Here is a 21583-nt window from a genome sequence, read left to right as displayed (position 1 = left end):
GCACATAATCCTTTTAAAATCCGGCCCAAAATGTGCAGCCAAACTGCACATTTTACTCTAAGAAATTAACTCCTGCCAAAGGCAGGAGTTAATTTCGGCCAGTACCGGGAAAGTGTATGGAAAAACAGAAAAAGTATATCTGCCTGCGGCCCGCGGGTTGAAAACGAACGCTCAATTTTGCCAGTGTCCGTGTTCCGAACCCATGACTGTCAGCGGGTTCAACAACCGACGCCGATAAAATTAAGCGTCGACTGTCAAACCCGCTGATAGCCGCCGCTTCTGCCAATAAGGAGACACTAGGGATACGCTAGTGTCCCTAGCGCCTCCTTATTAGCGCGGGCCCTCATTTGCATATTGAATCACGCACCCAGGAGAGTGGCCTGGGTGCGCATTGGGAAAGCAGGATCTCGCCTCGGAGCGCTGGCTCTCCTGCGCAGTTTACCTAATCGGCCTTTATGTCTTTGGTACCCATTTGTAGCCAGATCTTCTCCTACACTTTATTTTATTCTTTTTTCTTTATTTTTCCCAATATATATTGCTTTTGTCTCTGCTGTTTTAATTCTGTTCGTTTGTGTGGCTAGATAATTATTTTCCCAAGTGATATTGCATATTTGTGCAGTTTTGCTTTATGTCTTTTGTGTGGCTAATAAATTAAAAAACAAAAGAGAAAGAGAGAGAGAGAGAGTAGCCATAATACTTTCACACTAGATAGGTATTTATATCCCTATGGGAGGCCCCCCTAGTAACTCAAGGTGAGGTTTAGGTATTAGTGTAGGGGTTAGGGGGCCACTTTGACATTCAGAGGTACGAACAGAACAGTGCTCTCTATTGAAGATTTGATGACCCTCAGAGTGAGGACACTCACCCAAAGATGAGATTTGTGCAATGTTCTCTCAACCTAGCTTGATGGGTATGGAGTGGGACTAACTAATAGGCTCATCAACATGCATTTGCATGTTGTGCGCGCTATTAGTTTTGGGGGGTTGGATACACGTTTTCCACGCGCGTCCAAACGGGGGCTAACGGTGTGCTCAGCCTGAGTGCACCGTACTGAATCGGCCTGATAGGAAGGTGTGGAAAAGATGTTCTGGAAACCAAATTTAGGGCCCACGCTCATATTGTTAAAACCTTAACATCAAATTCCCCTTCCTTTCACGTTCAAACCAACTAATCTACTTTTCAGAGACAGGAAATGTCTCCTTCTGGCCTGTGTGGCTCTGGAGACATCTGGAAACATATTTACAAATTATTTTCAGTTTAGAGATGTGAATTTTTGCGGACAAAATGTATACATGTTCTCTTTATCTGTTTCAAGTTGGAAAGAAACAAATAAAATGTTTCTATTTTCAATTATATCAACTGATTCTTCAAGAAACATAGGGCCTCATTTTCCAAGCCGCTCGCTTGTGATACCAGGATGGGGCGGAGTCGGCCCCGGAAGAGGAGGAGTCGGGGTGTCACCAGGGCCGACTCTGTGCCGACGCTGTTGGCAGCAAAAAGGTAGATGCCTTTTCGCTGCCTATTTCGCTCCCAATAGCTACACCTCCTATGGTGGCGCTATTGGGAGCGAAACCGGCAGCGATCGCACCGCGACGGTGCAATCACTGCCGGCTAGCGCAGGCCCACCCCCCATTTCGATCCCCTGCCCCTCATCTTCTAAAGTATCGCAGGCCTGTGATACTTGAGAAAATGAGGCCCATAGTTACCCCAATGCATAGCCCAATAATTTGGACCCCAATGCATAGCCCAAGAATTTGGACTTTTGTTGTGAGCACGGAGGTACGGTTGCTTGTTCTAGGGAGATGTGAGCTCTTGAGCCATGGCACGGCTCAGGAAGGAGCCCCAAGACACACACTGTGGGAGATGAGAGTGTCCTAGCACGGGCAGGAGCTAGAACAAGGTTGGACCAGGATCGAGATGGAACATTGAGGAACTGGAACAAGACAGGCTCAGACCTGCACCGGATCTTCACACACAGGTGAGACTCAGAAACACAATGCTGGTCTCAAGAGTAGCCCTCTGGCCACTCGGTAGCCATTCCGGACCCACTGCTTGGGAACAACGAGTGTGTGAGGACAGACAGAGCCTGAGGGCAGGAACAAGATGAGGCATGGAACTCAGGAACTTGGAAGACTCAGACGAGGACTTGAGGAACTTGTAAGTCTCAGATGAAGGCTCAAGGAACTGGGAAGACAAAGGCGAGGATTCAAGGAACTTGGAAGACACAGACGAGGATTCGAGGAGCTTGGAAGACTCAGGCGGAGACTCAAGTAACTTGGAAGACTCAGACGAGGACTTGGGATTCAGGCACTGGTACAGGGTGAGTACTGCACCGCAGCACGCCCTACACAGCTGCCCATGGCTTATTGCGGACAACGCCAGAAGTGACACAGACTCCAGATGAGAAGATGAATACTTAGAACTGGAAACATGACAAAGATTCAGGAGAGACCTGCACCGAGGGTGACCTCACAGCCACCTGTGGCTGGTCGCGGACCACGCTGAAGTGAAGCAGGTTCTGGCTTGAGTCTATTGCATGGATGGAAGCAGGAACAAGGAACTCCGAAGACCGGAAACAGGATTCCAGGAGTCAAGACTCAGGATTCAAGACTCAGAAATCAAGGATTGAGAACTGGGATTCAGGAACAGACCTCTGCATTAAAAGCAAGGGCCTTCCGGAGATTTGCCCTGCAGATGTGGAGACAGGCCTTGTGCCACGAAGCGCCCTACAGAGCCCCCCATGGGTTGGTCATGGACCATGACGATGGCACTCTAGGAAAGGTGGGTGATCGGGAAACCTGGAAGAAGGATGACGAGCTGGAGACAGGAACATCAGGACCAGGACTGGAACATCAGGAGCATGGAACATCAGGACACTGAAGAGACGACGAAGGAGCTCCAATGAACAACAAAACCAGAAACATTCACAGGAGACCAGGAACATCAAACATGAAGAACATCAAGACAGGCGGAGACCATGGAGAACCTTGCATGGTGAAGGAAACACAGACGACTGTGAGGATCCATGCAAAAAGGCCCCAAGGAATGGAAGTTGAGCCCTTTTATAGGGCTAGTGAAAGAACAGGCTGATGACATCATCTGTCAGGGCCGCAGAGCTCTTCCTGCCATTGGCCCCCCAAGTATTGAGAGGAGGCATGCGCGCATGCCTATGCAAAGGTACAAGCAGGAGCAGACAGCAGCATTGGCAGCGTTCCTACCACATAACTGGAGGCAACAGCAGCGGCACTCTTGCCGCGAGATGAACAGACGACAGTGGCACCAGAGCCGCAAAGAGGAGTGGCAGTGATGGCTTCCTAGCCATATGAAGAGGCGTCTCAGCGGTGGCTTCTGTACCACAAAGAAACAGCAGCGGCCCCTCTTGCCGCATACAGTGGCATCGGGCTGTGAGAAGCAGCAGCAGTGGTCCAGGGTGGCCTAGGTCACAAGAAGGAAGAGAGTCCTGCGGTGTCAAGCCGGGAAAGTGGAGGAGGCAGTTGGTCTGGGGTGAGTGAGGCTGCTCGCAGATAAGGCCCGCAAGCTGTGGAGCACAACACTTTTCTTTTTTTTTAAATTTATACTTTATTAAATTTTCATTACATTTTTTAACAAAAATTACAGGCAATTGAAAGTAAACAGTTACATCTCTTACATAATTATAACAAATAATCCAAAATAACTGCTTTCAAAATCTATAATTGGGGGGAAGTTCAAATAAACATATTTATTTACAAATATGGTAAAAGGAAATTAATCACCAAGAAAGAGAAGAGGGTATTATTACATTCTTTATTGGTCGTCTCTCCCATCAACTCCTGTGCTCTTATCAACCAAAAAAGTTTCTAAATGAAGCGGATCTGAAAAGCTATATCTTTTCCCCTGAAAAGTTACATAACATAAACAGGGATATTTAAGAAAAGAATTTGCCCCAGGGCAACTAATCTACTTTTCAGAGACAGGAAATGTCTCCTTCTGGCCTGTGTGGCTCTGGAGACATCTGGAAACATATTTACAAATTATTTTCAGTTTAGAGATGTGAATTTTTGCGAACAAAAAGTATATATGTTCTCTTTATCTGTTTCAAGTTGGAAAGAAACAAATAAAATGTTTTATTTTCTATATCAATTGATTCTTCAAGAAACATAGTTACCCCAATGCTTGATATTTCAACAGCTTGCCCATTTTGAGTCTCAATTTTTTTCTCAGTTCTTTAAGGGAAATAGAAAATTTTTGAACTTAGCAGTAAATCCCTTTCATTATATGAAAGGATCTCCTTCAAATACTTTTTAAACATTTCCACTGCAGAGAGTAAACAGGTTTGTGGGAAATTCACTACCCGTAGATTTTTTATTCTAATCATTTTTTCAATATTTTCTATTTCCTTATGTATAATTAAACTATCCTTTATATGAGTTGTCTCAGTTTCCTGTAACAACTGTACTTTCGATGTCAAGGTACCAAAATCTTTCTCTATACTAGAAAACTTCTTAACTTGTTCATCAATCAATAACTTATTTTTATTATCAGTAGATGTTAATGATGTGTTCATTTGCGAAACATTTTGGTCTACTTTTGATAACATTTTCCATAAATCTATAAGGGTTACATTGTCTGGTGGGTTGGTAGGCCTTACTCCTTGCCTATCTATAACCCCACTTTCAATTTCACTCCCCATAAGCGACACTAGATTAGTTGTTAACTGACCAGTCCTTGGGTCAGGGCTGTCTTTCCCAACAGCCCCCCTCCCCCTCCCACACACATACACACTTGCTGGTAAATTTTCTAATGTCTGTTTACCTTCATTTAATGATGTCATCAAAGGTTGTGGAGGGGACGACGGCCCATCACCAGAACTCAAGGAGGCAGCAAATGATGCCCCCACTCCATCCTCATTTGACGTTTCCATGGGGCCCTTATACGCCCCTGGTGAGGAAGCAAAAATCTTAGCTTTCCACTTTCTCCCCATCCCTCAAGGGAGATAGGTAAAAGCCAGTATTTGAGACCCAAATCAATGTCCAGTCCACCAATCTTCGCCGGGCTAAGCCTTTGGGGGTGTGTGGCTTAGGCGTCGCACCGGCGGCGGCAGGTGCACACTCTGCTTGAGATTTAAACTGGCAGTGTGTCGTTCCTGAGAAACATCACCAGCTCACCTCCCAATCAGCTCCAGCTGGTTAGGCAGAATCTGCAGGGGATTTTTTTCTCTAAATGTGCTGTTGCTATGGGTACTGGATGGCCCTCCTCTCCTCTTTCTCCAGCTTCCCCTCAACACTTTTCTTTAATGATAAGATCAAAAAGATTACTTTGCCTTTTTCATATGATATCCCTTTAGAGATGATGGAATCAATCTCTCTTTGGGACACTTTCTCTACAGTGGGATCAAGTGAAGTCTGTGAATTAATGAACAAATTAAAATCTAAATTTCCGTGCAAATGTATCATTAAATATCGGAATGTGTCCTATATTTTTTTTCTTCCGGCACAACTTTCAGCATTTTTGTCTGATAAAGTCTTACCTGCTGCTAATCTTTCCTCTTCTCCTATTGCTTTAGAAGGAGTATAAAAGTGTAGCATTGTTACCCGTTGCGAAATAGGTATGATCCCTGAATGCCTGTTTTTCTAATTATATTGATGTTTCCTAAGGTAGTGATATGTATCCTCATGTAGAGGACTCGGTTATGAGATAATAATAATAATAATAATAATGGTCATTATTGTATTCTTTTTTCTGTATATTCCTAGAATGATATTCATTTTGTCTCTTATTTACAATTCAAGTGTATTTCTTGAAAATTTTGTGAAAAAATTTAAAAAATATAAATTATAAAAAAACAAAAATCTAATTTTTGCCCCTTGTCTAAATGCTCAAATGACTCATGTAAGTGTCTTAATAATAAATTATCATGCTTGTTATGGGACTTGATCAATTGTTTTTTATAGGAAGGATGTTTACCTAAAATACTGAAATCAGAAATGGTTAAGGCTATGCTAAAAAAAAGTCTACTTCTGACCCTAACAATTTGAATAGTTATCGTCCCATAAGAAAGCTTCCCTTTCTTGATTCATTTAGCAGTGAATTTATTATTCTCTAAGGTTGTGATTATCAGTACTGTATACAAATACTTAACATTGGAAAATTAAAAGCAATGTGAGGGCCTTAAAAGGAAACTTTCCCTCTGCGCAGAAAATGTGAGATATGACCGCTGGAACTATTATCCGAGTACACCATCACAGGGGATTACCCATGCAATTTCCCATAACATGATCCACGGCTTTTCCTTGTGATTCTAACGCCCTCACCACAGAGCCTGTGCTTCTGTTGTTTACTTCTTCCTTTCCCATAGATGTTGTAAGTCACATGATACAGGAGTCACTGGTGAGAACACTGAGTCCAATGAAGCCTGACTACATCCTAAGACAAACTTGTCAGACTTAGACCAAGCAATAGGGGTGTGCATTCGGATTGACCGCATTAGTAAAACGCAACTCATATTTTTTTTTAACTTAAAAAATTGATTCGACATAAACGATCGGATTTCCCACATATCGAACATAGATATGTTCGATATGTGGGAAATCGCGATTGTTGAGCCAAAATAAAAATATAAACCCCCTCACCCTCCTTAATCCCCCCCCTCGACTTACCACAACTCCCTGGTGATGGAGCGAGGAGTGAGGACGCCATTTCTGCAATCCTTGGCGAGAAGCATGTGACGTCGGCGGCACGTCGAGTGACGCCGGCGTCACGTGATTCCCGGCGAGTTCGCGCCGGACGGCTCGTTCGGCCCAAAAAGAACTTTTGGCCAGCTTGGGGGGGTCAGGAGCCCCCCCCAAGCTGTTTGCTGTGTCCCATGTTTGCTGTGTCCCATGTTTGCTGGGTCAGGAGGCCCCCCCAAGCTGGCCAAAAGTTCTTTTTGGGCCGAACGAGCCATCCGGCGCGAACTCGCCGGGAATCACGTGACGCCGCGTCACTCGACGTGCCGCCGACGTCACATGCTTCTCGCCAAGGATTGCAGAAATGACGTCCTCACTCCTCGCTCGATCACCAGGGAGTTGTGGTAAGTCTGGGGGGGGGGATTAAGGAGGGTGAGGGGGTTTAAATTTTTTTTTTGCACATATGTACATATACCCAACTCATTGGATTTTTTTTATGTCCATATTGGCCGCAAGTGGGACTCCCTTTCGGACATAAGAAATATGAACATAAAATTTTGCTCTGCACATCCCTGCCAAGCAATCCCATTGCACTTCTCTAGCTTCTCCCACTGGCAGATTTTTAGCCTACCCTTGACTAACTGAGCAGAAACAGATAGCCTGGATATCCCTGCAGCCTCCATGGACATAAAATTTGATCTGAAAGTTTGACCTGGATCAAATATATGTAATTCTTTTCCTTGGAGGGACATATTTTCTAAAGGCTCACAAAAGAATTGATAACTGGTGTTGTTGTCACATTTCTCATTTCCCTTTCCTGTATCCCCAAGATGTGGGTCCTTTCTGTGGGGGTGAAAACTAACCTTCTTGGCCCAGGCAGTAGTGTTCTCCCAGGTGTGTGTGTTACCATAGCTCTCTGGGACAGGTACACTTACAAACCAGGCAGGACTCATTAAATGGGTGTTCAACTTACTGTAATTCCTCTTAAAGGAATCAATAGATGCAAAACATAAAGTGGCCAATTACTTGAAAAAGTGGTCTTGAATCAAGTCCATTAATTTTTAGATGCTCACCATGTACAAGATGACTATCAGTATGGTTTTCATTGGAAGATGGCCAATGTAACACCTATATTTAAAAAGGGATCCGAGGGTGATCTGGAAAATTATAGACTGGTGAGCCTGACTTTAATGCCAGGAAAAATCATGGAAACTGTTATAAAGAATTTATTTATTTATTTATTTGTTTGGTAGATTTTCTATACCATTATTAAGAGAATAAAATCACAAAACATTTAGATAGACATGGTTTGATGGGACACAGCAAACATGGATTTACCCAAGGGAAGTCTTGCCTCACAAATCTCCATTTTTTTGAAGGGGTGAATAAACATGTGTACAAAGGTGAACCAGTAGATGTGGTATATTTGGATATCCAGAAGGCATTCAACAAAGTCCCATATGAGAGGCTTTGAAGAAAACTAAAAAGTCATGGGATAGGAGACAATGTCCTTTTGTGGAATGAAAGTTGGTTAAAAGACAGGAAATAGAGATTAGGATTAATTGGTCAGTTTTCACTATGGAAAAAGGTAAACAGTTGAGTGCCTCAGGGATCTGTACTTGGACTGGTGCTTTTTAATCTATTTATAAATGATCTGGAAAGGGGTACTATGAGTGAGGTGATCAAATTTGTGGATGACACACTGAATTTCACCTGGCATTCTCAAGCATACAATGAAATTAGCATAGTTTTCTTTTAAAATTAGGGATATTCATTTTATTTTATCTTATTTTTCCTGTGAAGTTATAAGTGTTTATTGTAACATGAATATCTATGAAATTTGCCTGGAAAAAGTATGAGTCATTTTTTCCTACTAATTTCTCCCATTTTTATTCTAATTCTAAGAAACATTGAAAAATTTCTGAAAAAAATTAATATAAAAGCTGAAAACATGTCATTACGTTTAAATCAAGCACACACTGAATTTTACCTACTTTTAAGTCAAACATACACTGAAATTACCCTAACTCTCTCTTTTAAGTCAAGCACACACCGAAATTAATCTTGGGTCTGCCCTGGAATTCCTCTTTTTTATACACCTTACCTACCCTTCTTCTTTTTCCCCTCTCCACCTAACCCTTACCTAGCTACTCACATTTTTTTGTTTGTTTTTTACCTTATTGCTCCTTCGGAGCAGAAGGAACTTTGGCATGCTGGCCCACTGCCAGGCGGGCATTTTTCCCTGGACAGGGCCTAATGGCCACTGTTTCGGTTGCCCCCCCCCCCCCCCCTCCCCTCAGCACGCCCCTTTTCGTTGGCCCGGCACTTCTTGTTTGAAAATTCAGGCATTTATTCTTTCACAAGCCTGAAGCACACACCACTCTTATTAAGAATTCCTAATGCTTGCCAAGAAAATTACTGTTGTAAAATGAAAAACTGACTGACTTCTATGACTAGTTTACTTACTTATTTAAAAGAATTGTTACTCGCACAATCCAACGTTCTCAGCAAGGTACATTAAAACATACATATTTACAGTGAAATAATCCCTGACTCATAAACAAAATCCTTTTTCTGTTTGCTGATATTTGGTAAAATCAGTCCCCCTCAAATTATCTGCATAAGCTTATTCAGTTATTCTAATAGATTGAAATTAGAAGTAAAAATAAGGTTGTGTACTGTACATTATAGAAGATCAAAAATTATTAGATAGGTCCAATGCCTATTTAAACAAAAAATGTTTTAGCTGCTTCATGAATGTGCAGAGATACAGTTCAATATGAAGTTCCTATGGCAGAGCATTCCAAAGAACTTGGCCATCAATGGAAAATGTACACTCATGTGTTTCATCTTTAATGCATTATATGAGGTGAAGGGACATCCAAAAGGTACTGCCAACTGACCTGATAAATTAAGGTCTTTCCTCTCATTCTGTGTCTATGCTGAATCAGGCCCTAAATGTTTCAAACACACCTTAAATATTAGCAAATAGGACAATTTGTTCTCAAACTAATGCAATATTTGACCACTTTTCAATCAAATTTGTGCATTGCAATATTTACTTTGTTCAGCTTTGCAGGCCAAATTAGTTATAGTGCTCTAGTGTATCCTACTTTCTATTATAAGGAAAAAATATTTTTATTAGTTTGAAGCTTTTTTTTCAAGGATACAATCATCAAATCTTTATTTAGTGCTGAGATCTGAGCCACACTAGACCTTGGTGCCTTTCCCCCAGTCCTTCTCTAACCTCTTCTTTATCAAGGATCCATTTAGCATGTGTTAAAAACAACAAAAAGAAAATGAAATAAAACAAAATCCCAAACCAAATGAATCATTTTTCAACGTACATCTAGTAAAATGTCTGAGTGAGCAGTGTTTCTTGATCAGTGCTAAGCAAAAAAGATATGAAAAGTATAAAAGCAGGAATTTATAAAGTGTAAATTCTATAATGAGCACACTACTATACAGTCTGCTTACACCACTTTCATGCAAAAAATATTAAACAAATGTTTACACAAAAAGCCAGATAAAAAAAAAAACATCAGAAAGTCAACATAACTCATCAGAGCTTTGATCAGTACTAATCTTTTTCTATAGAAATACTAAGCCAACTTACCATGGCTGGCAGTGCCAGACAACTTCTAAACTTAGACAACCTGGATTGATTTATTGTTTTGTTTCAACTTGGTTTTAGCAGTTTCTTCTCTCTCTCTCTCTCGCTCTCTTTTTTAGTTCCCAGTGTATCACTCAGAATATGACATAGAGCTTATCATGTTAACCTTCTGGTCACAAGCAAGTCTGGCACAAGGGATCTAGTGCTGACATGATTTCTATTGTTTATTAAGAGTGCACTCACAGTATTTTAATAATGCATGTCTGCTGTCACTTTCCCAATATGAAAACATAGAATAGTAGAAGAAAGGATAAGCAACATTTTGTAAAGCCTATGCCACAAAGATCAAAATTCCAACATAGGTAACCTGGAAGCCTGGCCTGTTTAACAGCATTGCACTTTTAGAGAATCTAGGTTTGATTCCCAACTCAGGTCTTCAGCTAGCCAGGGCTGGGGATGCTATAGAGGTGTCATTCATAGTCCCTTGATAGGAGGGAGTCCCTCCAGCATTACATAACAGCAGCATCTAGTAGTCAGACTTGGGGTCCATATTAACAAAAGCCAGCCAAGGACTGACACTGCTATGGCTAATCTGAGCTGGGAAAATTTTAAAATGGGAGGGGGGGGACCCCAAGTAGCTGCACATGAATACTTATGGTGCTCAAGTCTAGCTCTGCTTGATCTGTAAACCCAAAGAAGAAGACAGTAACTGCCAGGTCAAAATTAAAAAGCACCACATACCCTTGGAGAGAAAATGATTTTCTAAATGCATATTTTGTTTTCCTTGGAATTATAGGTGTACACCAGCTAGATGCTAACATTTCCCTCTGCAGCAGCATTCTAGCTACCAAAATGGGTCCTGCTGGGATTTCTCTTCCAGAGCTAATTATTGCTAAGGTTTTACAGTCTAAACCTACTCCACGTTTTAAGCAAGGATGGTCGTGCTGTTCAGCATTTTAATATTTATTATTAGATTTTCACTGAAATCTAATGATATCTTGGTGCCAATATATCCAGGTCAAACTTGCATGGCCTGTAATCCGTATTTATTTATTTTTTCCGACACAGTAATATTTGCACAACACACACACACACCTACAAAAACAGCGGTAAGATATTTTTCTATTTGTCCCCCTATGCTAAAATACCGAAAACATCCTTTCATCTAAGCAGAGCAAGGGCAAAAGAGGAACACTGCTGTGAGAACCATAATCTAAATTTATAGCTGGAGTGACAGCTACAGCATCAGCCTGGGTAATTGGGAAAGAGTTAGATATCCCAGGCTGATAATTGGCCAGCCAGCATCGGTTGCTATGTGTGTGGAATTACAAAGGTGAGACAAAGCCACATAGATACATCCCATTTTCAATCCTCCTAATATGTTTTCTTCTAATGAATTGCTGCTCAATCCATCATTTACACTTTCCTATAGAAATGAATTACCCCTCCAGTCTGATCTTTAACATAATTAACAACTAGTTTGTTAGTAAACTGATTGATTTTGACTTTGAAGCAGAACTAGTTATCAAATAGTAGAGCTGTAAAATGTTTTTCAGGGACATTTGCTGAAGGACAAATAGAAATACCAAGCCCTCTGACTCAGAGCACAGAGCAGGGGTAATGCCTTAAAGGGCCAGCTGCCGTCACTTGCCCGCTGCAGTTCCAGCTCCGCTAAAGAACTCCCCTGTTTAATCGGAGAGGTTGTATAATACTCCAATGTTTGCATCTTTTAATCTTCTCCAAAGCAGTCTCCTCCACAGACATAATGAACATGTATCAGTAAACAGCAATGACATAAGCTGTACTTTTTAACGCTGTAATATTTACTGAGCCATTGATCGTGGTATTACTATAGGAGAACAGTTTCCAAAAATGTTTCTTGTGGTTCATCTATTTTTCCTTAGCCCCTGGTTATAATTCATTTTTTTGAATTCTAAAAACTCTAAAATTCTAAAAAATTTCTTTAACTGTTTTAGACATACTACATGCTTTTGCATGTTATGCTTAGTTTTTAAGAAATGCTTCGACCCAGATTGTATTCTTGTTGAATTCATTTTAAAAGGTGAATTTCAAACAAACTGATTCAAAGCAAACTAACTGAGGTTATATCAAGCAAAAATATTAGGGGTATCCAGAGAAAAAAAAAAAGCTATGTTTTTGTGTTATGTTGTTTCATTTCCAATTTATGTCATTAATTATATCATTTTGCTTTCCCATGTATATTGTTTGTTCTTGGGGTATTGCTGCCTCTGCTGCTGATGTTGTCTTGCCCCTTTCTATGTGTCTGGGGATGCTGCTGTTTCTGTTGCTGCTGCTGCTGCTGCTGCCTGTCTGTGTTTAATAAAAATTGGACAAAAAATGAAAATGTTATAGGCAAAAATATAGGAAGCATTGCTTCCCTCATTGGTTTTAATGGGAACAAAAGGACATAAATGACATTTCATTGATTTGTGTGTGTGTGTGTGTGTGTGTGTTTACAGATGGGAAACAAGAAATGCCATTGTTGTTTTCATGTCATTTTACAATGACAGTACATTCCTAAAAAAACAATAATAATACTATGATGTGTACTCTTAAAAGAGCTGCCGAGTGACGAGGTTCTGAAGGAATGTTTAAGCCAGCCGTGTCCTTATGACATCAGAAGTGCTGATTTTGGAATGAATAAGTGAGACTAATGCATTGGGATATACAACTGGGCACTATAAATTGTATAAAATTGATTAATACGGCAGGATATAAATGTAATATAGCATATACATTTTTTTCACCTGGCAGCTTTCTTATACTCCTTAGGGTGTCCAGTTCAAACTGGACTGGCCTTCATTTGCAACTCCCAAGGTTTTATCCTCCATTTTTTAACTCTCTTCCATCTATATCAACCATCACAGCAACAGTCTTCATTGAGGGGACACAGATTCTTTCAGTTATAAATTGTACCTTTTCAATGTGTCTAAAAGAAGTGGAGCCTGGCGTAGTTTAGGCCGGTGCAAAAGGGAACATGCATGGAGGGATTTCATTGTGAATGAAATTTTTGCACCTATAGAAAGCAGGTCAAAGTCTACACCCTGTGCCTTCCACCCTCAGTCTCTGGCTAATCCTTATTTTGAAAGGAAAACTTCACAAAGAGTTTCTCATTGCTAGCAGTAACATAGGCACTTTGCTCCATGGGGAATTTCAAAATTATTCCCAAATTGAGGCAGATATTCAGCACTATTTAACTGGATAAGTAGCAACTTATCCAGCTAAATGGTGACCACTGAATATCTGCCTGCAATCCGTGATCACCATTTAGCCAGATAAGTACTTATCCAGCTAAGGCCTGGATTTATCAAAATGTGAAAAGTATCGCATGCGATAGCAAAAGGGTTGTGTTTTATGCTAATAGACAGTTTATAGCAATTTTTGCTAATACCTATGGGGTAGATTTTCAAATAGCGCGAATTGGCCTACTTTTGCTGGCGCATCAGGCGCCAGCAAAAGTAAGCTGGATTTTAGTAGATACGCGCGGAGCCGCGCATATCTGCTAAAAACCTGGATCGGCGCGCACAAGGCTATTGATTTTGTATAGCCGGCGCGCGCCGAGCCGCGCAGCCTACCCCCGTTCCCTCCGAGGCCGCTCCGAAATCGGAGCGGCCTCAGAGGGAACTTCCTTTTGCCCTCCCCTCACCTTCCCCTCCCTTCCCCTACCTAACCCACCCGCCCGGCCCTAAGCCCCCCCCCTTACCTTTGTCGAGGGATTTACGCCTCCCTCTGGGAGGCGTAAATCCCCGCGCGCCAGCGGGCCTCTTGCGCGCCGGGACGCGACCTGGGGGCGGGTATGGAGGGCGCGGCCATGCCCCAGGACCGCCCCGGGCCGTAGCCACGCCCCCGTACCCGCCCCCAAAATGCTGCCGACACGCCCCCTAAACGCCGCGACGACCGGGCCCGCCCCCGACACGCCCCCTCAGAGAACCCCGGGACTTACGCGAGCCCCGGGGCTCTGCGCGCGCCGGTAGGCCTATGTAAAATAGGCTCACCGGCGTGCAGGGCCCTGCTCGCCTAAATCCGCCCGGATTTGGGTGGATTTAGGCGAGCAGGGCTCTGAAAATCCGCCCCCAAGTGAAGAGCTAAGTTAGTGCAAATTGTGATATGTGCCAGACCTGTTGTATTTCCTGTATACAACCACTGGGGGACCATTTTGAATAGTCCTGAGGGAGAGAGAGAGAAAGAGAGAATGCCGAGCCATAATATCTGCTCCCTAGACAGGTATTTTATTCCCTATGGGAGGCCCACCTAGTAACTCGAGTTGAGGTTTAGGTATTAGTATAGGGGGTTAGGGGCCACTTTGACATTCAACGTGAGACGTATGAACAGAACAGTGGTTTCTTGTGAAGATTTGATGACCTTCGGAGAGAGGAAACTCACCCAAAGATGAGTTTGGTGCAATGTTCTCTCCACCTAGCTTGATGTTACCCAGGTAGAGAGTCCATCAAGCTAGGTGGAGAGAACATTGCACCAATCTCATCTTTGGGTGAGTTTCTTCTCTCCGAAGGTCATCAAATCTTCACAAGAGACCACTATTCTGTTCGTACGTCTCACGTTGAATGTCAAAGTGGCCCCTAACCCCCTACACTAATGCCTAAACCTCACCTCGAGTTACTAGGTGGGCCTCCCATAGGGATATAAATACCTATCTAGGGAGAGCATTACAGCTAGCCTCTCTCTCTCTCTCTCTCTCTCTCTCTCTCTCTCTCCTTCAAACCTACTAAAACAGGCCTTTCAGGAGACATTGCAAAATGCACTAATACCATCAAACAGTTTAACACTACTGAAAAAGGTATAGCTAAAATTGGCATTAAGCCCATGTGATAGGACTTCACAAACTGGCCCTTAACACATACAAAAACACCTTAGTACATTTTGATAAATGACCCCCTAAGTAATTAGTCAGATATCTAGTGGGCATAATGGGGAGGAACAATTTATCTGGTTTACTTAGATAAGAACCAATATTTGGACTTATTTGGTTAATTAAACCAGATAAGGTAGACCTGCTCTAAAATCGGTCTAAAGTTAGCCAGATAAGACTTATCCAGCTAAGCAGAGATTTCTATTGGGATATTCAGCAGCATAGCTGTGCTGCTAAATATTCCATGTAAGTTAGCCAGATAAACTGTGGATCTTTTTTTTTTTTTTCAAATAAAAGCTGTCCATTGATTTAAAATCTGTGTACATATCTTGTCACATTTACCCATAACTTTTCTAGAACGGGAGTACATGTGTGTAACTACAGTATTTCTTACCATTACTGAATTCAGCTCCAGTTCAAGAGGGTCTATAAGTAGCATAACATTGTAAGGGAAGAATTAACACACTTTTCTGAACCCATTATTTTGTCTGCATATGTTTAGTAGCATTTTGAAAATGCTAAGTAATAGTAGCAGTAGAAGTAAGTCCAAGTGAGTGATTTCAGAACCTTGCCTCAAAGTCATTATATTATTTTATATTTATGTGACTAATGTCCCACATTCTGTTATATTTATATTTATGTTACCAATGTTCAAAAACACCTGTGATAGTTACTGCATCACGCTGTTTCCAATGCTCAAGATGCCTGTTATAGTTACTGTTTGTTATAGTTAATGTTTTACGTTGTTTCCAGTGTTCAGTATACCTGTTATAGTTTACTGCATTACGTTGTTATAACTATAAACCGGAGTGAAGGACTGCTCCAAAGTTCGGTATATAAAAACTCACAAATAAATAAATAAAAATAAATTGTTAGTTGTGCGCTCTTTAGATGTTACGCCACATTGCTCATCAGCATTGCAAATTAAGTGAAGGTTGTGTTAGTTGTTTGCCATTGACATCTAACTGCCTTACTCCTAACCATGTTCTGCAGATTTGAAGGTAAAAAGGGTTTGGTGTTGACAACAACATTACAATTCTGAAATAGTATCTCAAAAACACAGAGGTCCATCTGAAAGCACGCAATATGTATGTTTGTATTGACATGACTGTAAGCTCCATGGAGAATGAACTACATATCTATGCAGAGTTATGTCCATCTACTCATCTAGTAGCATTTTAAAAAGATAAGCAACAGCAATAGTATTAGTTGTAGTAGTAGTAGTATGGTTGCTGTGACTCTTTCCATTATTCTTTTTACTGCCCAGAAAAGTAAATAAAAGTTTGATAAATTGGAATCAAAAGGTTATTCTGTGAAATTCCCCTTATTGTATCCCAAGGTATTAGTTTGATGAAAAAGTCATTGAAGACTGACTGAGAGGAGGGCAAGAGTTTCCTTTTTGGGCACAATTATATGGTCATAGAAGGGGAAAAGGTGATATTTTCCTTTTTTTTTTCTCTCCCACAGAAAAAACACACACCATATCCCTTTGAGCCTGGTCATTCCACCATCTCACACAACCACTATTAGGAGGCAAAACATTATGGGGGCCCCCGGTCTCCTACTAGATGGCCCTGGAACTCTGCCTTGGTTGGTGATAGCGAGAGGGACAGTCCATTCTCTGCAGCACCTCTCTCTCTGAGGCTGTCTGTGATGGACTGTTCTCCAGCTATTTGGGGGGGGGGGGGGGGGGGTGGAGCTAGCAGCACTAGTAGCCAGTAGTGTGATCAGTTGAGAGGGTTTTGTTGAGAGAGGAGCTGGTTTTTGCTCCTGTGCTGTGTTTTGGTTGGGAAACTGTTCAGTTTCGGTGCACCCCTTGCCTGATAGGAGCTATCCCTTCCCATGAGTAGAAAGGACTTTAGCAAGACATTTTCTAGAGTTTGTTTGTAGCCAGGTGAATCCTGTTCTTGCTGGTGAGGCAATCCTGGTAACCAAGGGACAGGATGGAGAAAACCTGTCATTTCCTTTCCATTCAGTCAGAGGACTTCAGTGCCTGCTTACCCAGTGGTGAAGATTTAGGATTTGTGAAAAGTTGCATTTTTAGTGAGGAGGTTTTTGCACCACCTCCTCCTCACTATGTGGCTGGGTTGTAAAAACCCTGCTGGTATACAGAAAAGGACCTTTTCCCCCTAAGAAGTCAACTTCTGATGGAGGTCAGAAGAGAAGAGTTTCAAGATCAAATTGGAGACCCCAACTGCTCTCCACCCTAGGGAACACAGGAACACAAGCTGGGGACATCTGAGACTCTATTGAAGGTACAAGATTTTTTGAGATTTATGAGAGCCCCTCAATAGATTTCCCTTCCCAGCTGAGACACTTTCCCACACAGATTACTAAGAGGTGAGCTATCTCCAGAGAGTAGTGACCAGGACACCTGCACAGGAGAGAGAGCTTCCCCATGTATGATCCAGTCAGACCACAGATGTGAAGCAATACAAGTAACATATTGATTGGACATTTATTTTAATTATGCTAAATCAAAGTAAAGATTTTTTTGAACACCCACTCTGTGTTCTGCCTTATCCTGAAGTGCAAACACCAAGAAAAGGGACAGTAACACAACTCAGTGAGGATTCCCATTCATCGCCTGGACCCAAAAAGGTTAAGCTTTTCCCCATAGAAAGAATCCACTCCTTGGGACTTATTAAAATTGGGGAAGCAGTAAAAGAAGATAGCGCCAAGATAATTTATTTTGTGTGTGCTTAGAATACCATAAGATCCAGGAAAAGGGTTACACTATCCAGTATTTTAATTTGAGAAATTCTTATAGTGGCAGTGTTTATATATTTTCATGTACAGGGCAAGTAGAAAATATCTCAAATGTTTTGATGGAACAAGTAGAGCTTTATAAATGGCAAAAATAAATGTTGAAAACTATTTAAAAGATAGTAAAGTCAGATTTAACTTTATTTTTTATAGCTTAGCTTCTGGGTTCCAAGATGACACTATAATCACCTTGAAATCTCATATTGTTTAGGAAAGTATTCTAGTATGTAAAAAAAAAAAAAAAAAGATTGTCAGGTTTGGCTAGAAAGCTTAACAAAAAAGAATTTTATGAAATGTCATTCATTTTTTAGGACATAAAAAACATATCATTTAAAATTAATCTCTTTAAATCTACACATTATGATGATGAATGATTGGGAAGACTGCCCAGAAGAACGCTGAAGAGTTGAAAGTAATACCCTGCAATAAGAACACTAAAATAACTATAAATAGTGAGGAGGAGAATCTGTGGTGAGAGTTATCTCTGAAAAGTAGGCATGATTTAAACTATTAGAGGGAAAGTCTCATCTAGGTGAATTTTCAGCAGAAAAAGTAGGCTCCAAATTTCAGCTGAAGACAGTCATCTAACTTACAAGTACATTTTTAAAAAGAGCATGCATGTGCCCATAAATGCGTGTGTTGTGCACGCAAGCAAAAATATGCGTGTGCAAGTATCATTTACACACATACAAGTGACTGGCTTGAGAGAGAGAGTGAGAGAGACCTTTAAAGGGCCAATCTGACACTCTGTATATCTCACACTGTAAGAGGGGCACTTTCAACTCAAGGTGGGTTTTGGGGGGCAGTGTTACAAGGTTCTACAGACCCTTGCACCCTAGGCAGCCCAATGCAGCCCCCCCCCCCCAATCCATCCTGAGTTGAAAGTGCCCCTCTTATAATGGGACATATAGAGAGTGTTAGATTGGCCCTTTAAAAAATGTCCCTCTCTCTCTCTCTCTCTCTCTCCAGTTTTCAGGATTCCTGAGGCTCAAAATCTCCCGACTTGTGCCTCATCAGAACCAGTATTAAAGTTGCCTGTCTCTGCCTCCTTATTCTTGATTGATGTGCACACAAGTATGTACACATATACTTTCCTGACTTCTTAACATTTGCATTGCTCACACGCAGCCCACATATGTGTGTGTATGGGGCCCCATGAGCAATGCTTTTTAAATCTACCTTTTTGGTATCTTCCTTAGGTGCCTAAATTTAGGAGTTCAGCTTTTTAATGAATATTTAGATGCCAGCAAAGCTTTTCACAATGCCCTGCATAGGAAGCTCATAAATAATCTGAGTAGCCTGGGGGTTGGTCCCTAGGTAATGAACTGGCTTATTAATTGGTTGAGTGACATACAATAGAGGGTAATGTTAAATTGAATTCATTCTGAAAAAAGAAGGGTGATTAGTGGACTGTCTCAGGGATTGGTACTGAGACTGATTCTGTTCAATATCTTAGTGAGCAATACTGCAGGGGGTTAGGAAGATTTTTCCAGATGATACTAAGATTACACCCCTGAGGGAATGGATGAAATAGTAGCAATCTAAAAAAGATCAAGGAGGGGGTTGAGTACTTCACAGCTAAGTTTCAGTGAAAATCTTCTGAAGTATCATTGCATAGAAAGTGGGTCTCTTTTAAAGGAAAGAAGATTGAGTCAGGGAATGAGGGTAAAAGGGGATTGATTGAGCAGTAATTTAAGAAAATGTTTCTTCATAGAAAGGGTGGTGAATGCTTAGAACAGTCTCCCAGTAAATATGGTGGAGACAAGGAGTCGGTGAGCTGGTGAGCATCTATCTTATCCCCTCCTCCTTCCATATGTTATGTTATGCTTATGCAGCATGTCCCATGGCCAGAATCTGATAATCCTATGTTAAAGGGGTGAAACTGGGTGTGAACAGCACTAAGATATAAAATCACATTAGTTCACATTTGTCGTTTGAAGATGGAAGTGCCCCTAGTGGCATATGGGAATGCAGTACACCATTCTGAAGAAGGTTTGATGTTCTTAGTATTGGAACAACCATGGATTCAATTCAAGGGTGGTGATTCTTCACATTTTTTAATGCAGAAAAATAGATTTATCTATACTTGGAATATGATCTCGCTACATGGTTTAAGCAAGGACATTGATTGGGTAATATTTTGTAAGAGGTTCTCAGCTACATGTTTGATGATATACATAACTTTTTTTTTTCATTTTATTTTGTGGACATTATTACCATATTTTGAGTTCTGGGAGTTAAAGGGAATCAGCAGCTGATTACCTTGCTTCTCTGATTTCAGAAGATTTTTGCATCGTGAATAATCGGGACTTTGAAATTTCATGACAGAGGGGCTTGAGTAGAGTGATTAGATGACAAAAAGAGGAACACAGGGAAATCTCATCACAGAGAGGCTTGAGTATTGTTATGTTAGGGATCGCTAGGAGAGCGATCCCATTTGAGGGGATTGTGTGCCTATGGGCCTTGGCACGATCCCAGAGGAATCCAAGACAGTACCGAGGGTTAGCGAGGCATGTCCCAGCATGGGCGAAGACAAAGTCTAACCTTCTACCGGACCTGCATACTTCTGGAAGCCAACAACACTATATTGGTTAGTGAACAGTTCTCCAACCGTTCCCAGCCGTTTTGGACCTGCCGCTAGGTATCTGCAAGAAGCAGCAGGCCAGACTAAGGATGAGGACAGACAGAGGCCTTGTGACACAGAAGACTCAAGACGTGGATGAGAAGACTCTGGATGAGGATGAGGAGCTTGGAAGACTCTAGACGAGACGAGGAACTTGGAAGGTTCAGACATTGGCACTGTCTCTCAGGGCACCCTACACAGCCCACCGACATGGGCGGACCCAATGGGCTGGTCACAGACCACCCTGTTCCAATTTGCACCCTACACAACCTGGAGAGGCTGGTCATGGACCACGCGGAGAGTGGGACAAGCGCAGGAAGGGAATCCAGCCAAGACGAAAATCCAATGATGAAAACAGGAACAGACGAGATGGATTTACCCCAAAAAGGTGTCATCTGGAGAACCAAAGGAGCTGGAAGGTCATGAGGGCTCGGAACAAGCGAAGGAGAAACGGAACCTCGGAACATCAGGAAGCCTGGAACATCAGGAAGCCGGGACTGGGAACCTCGGAACATGAAAACATGGAACATTAGGAAACCACAGGAAGCAACAAAGACTCAGGAAGCAAGACAAGACATGGAGTTCCCACGAAGAATGAAGACCTGATGGAGTGCTGGAAGACGAGACTTCCAGGAGCGAAGAACTCCAATGCAAGACAAGGCAGAATTGTTGGAGAAGCCCTTTTATAGCACTGAGACAGGAAACAATCATCAGGTGGAGCCCGGGGCATATCCGGCCACGGGCCCTTTAAATCTTGTGAAGAGGCGTGGCCCGCACCTTAGGAACAGGAAGCAGGAAGTTGTGCAGGACCATGGCCAGCGGCCATGCTGCTGCTAACGCTGAAGAGCAGGGCAGGGCCAAGGAACAGGCCCAGCATTGTCGGCAGCTCTCAAGCCGCAGAGGGCAGACTGAGGAGCGGCTTCAGCCACAAGGAAGACCGGGGACTGTAGCCTCCAGGTCACAGGGCAGGCAGAGAGAAGGTAAGAGGCTGCCCATGAGGGCAGAATCACAACAAGTATGGAGTATGGATTCCAAAAAGAAATCAG

This window comes from Rhinatrema bivittatum, chromosome 3, assembly GCF_901001135.1.
Source record: "Rhinatrema bivittatum chromosome 3, aRhiBiv1.1, whole genome shotgun sequence".
In the NCBI taxonomy this organism is placed as follows: domain Eukaryota; kingdom Metazoa; phylum Chordata; class Amphibia; order Gymnophiona; family Rhinatrematidae; genus Rhinatrema; species Rhinatrema bivittatum.
Note: the sequence above shows the minus strand (reverse complement) of the source record.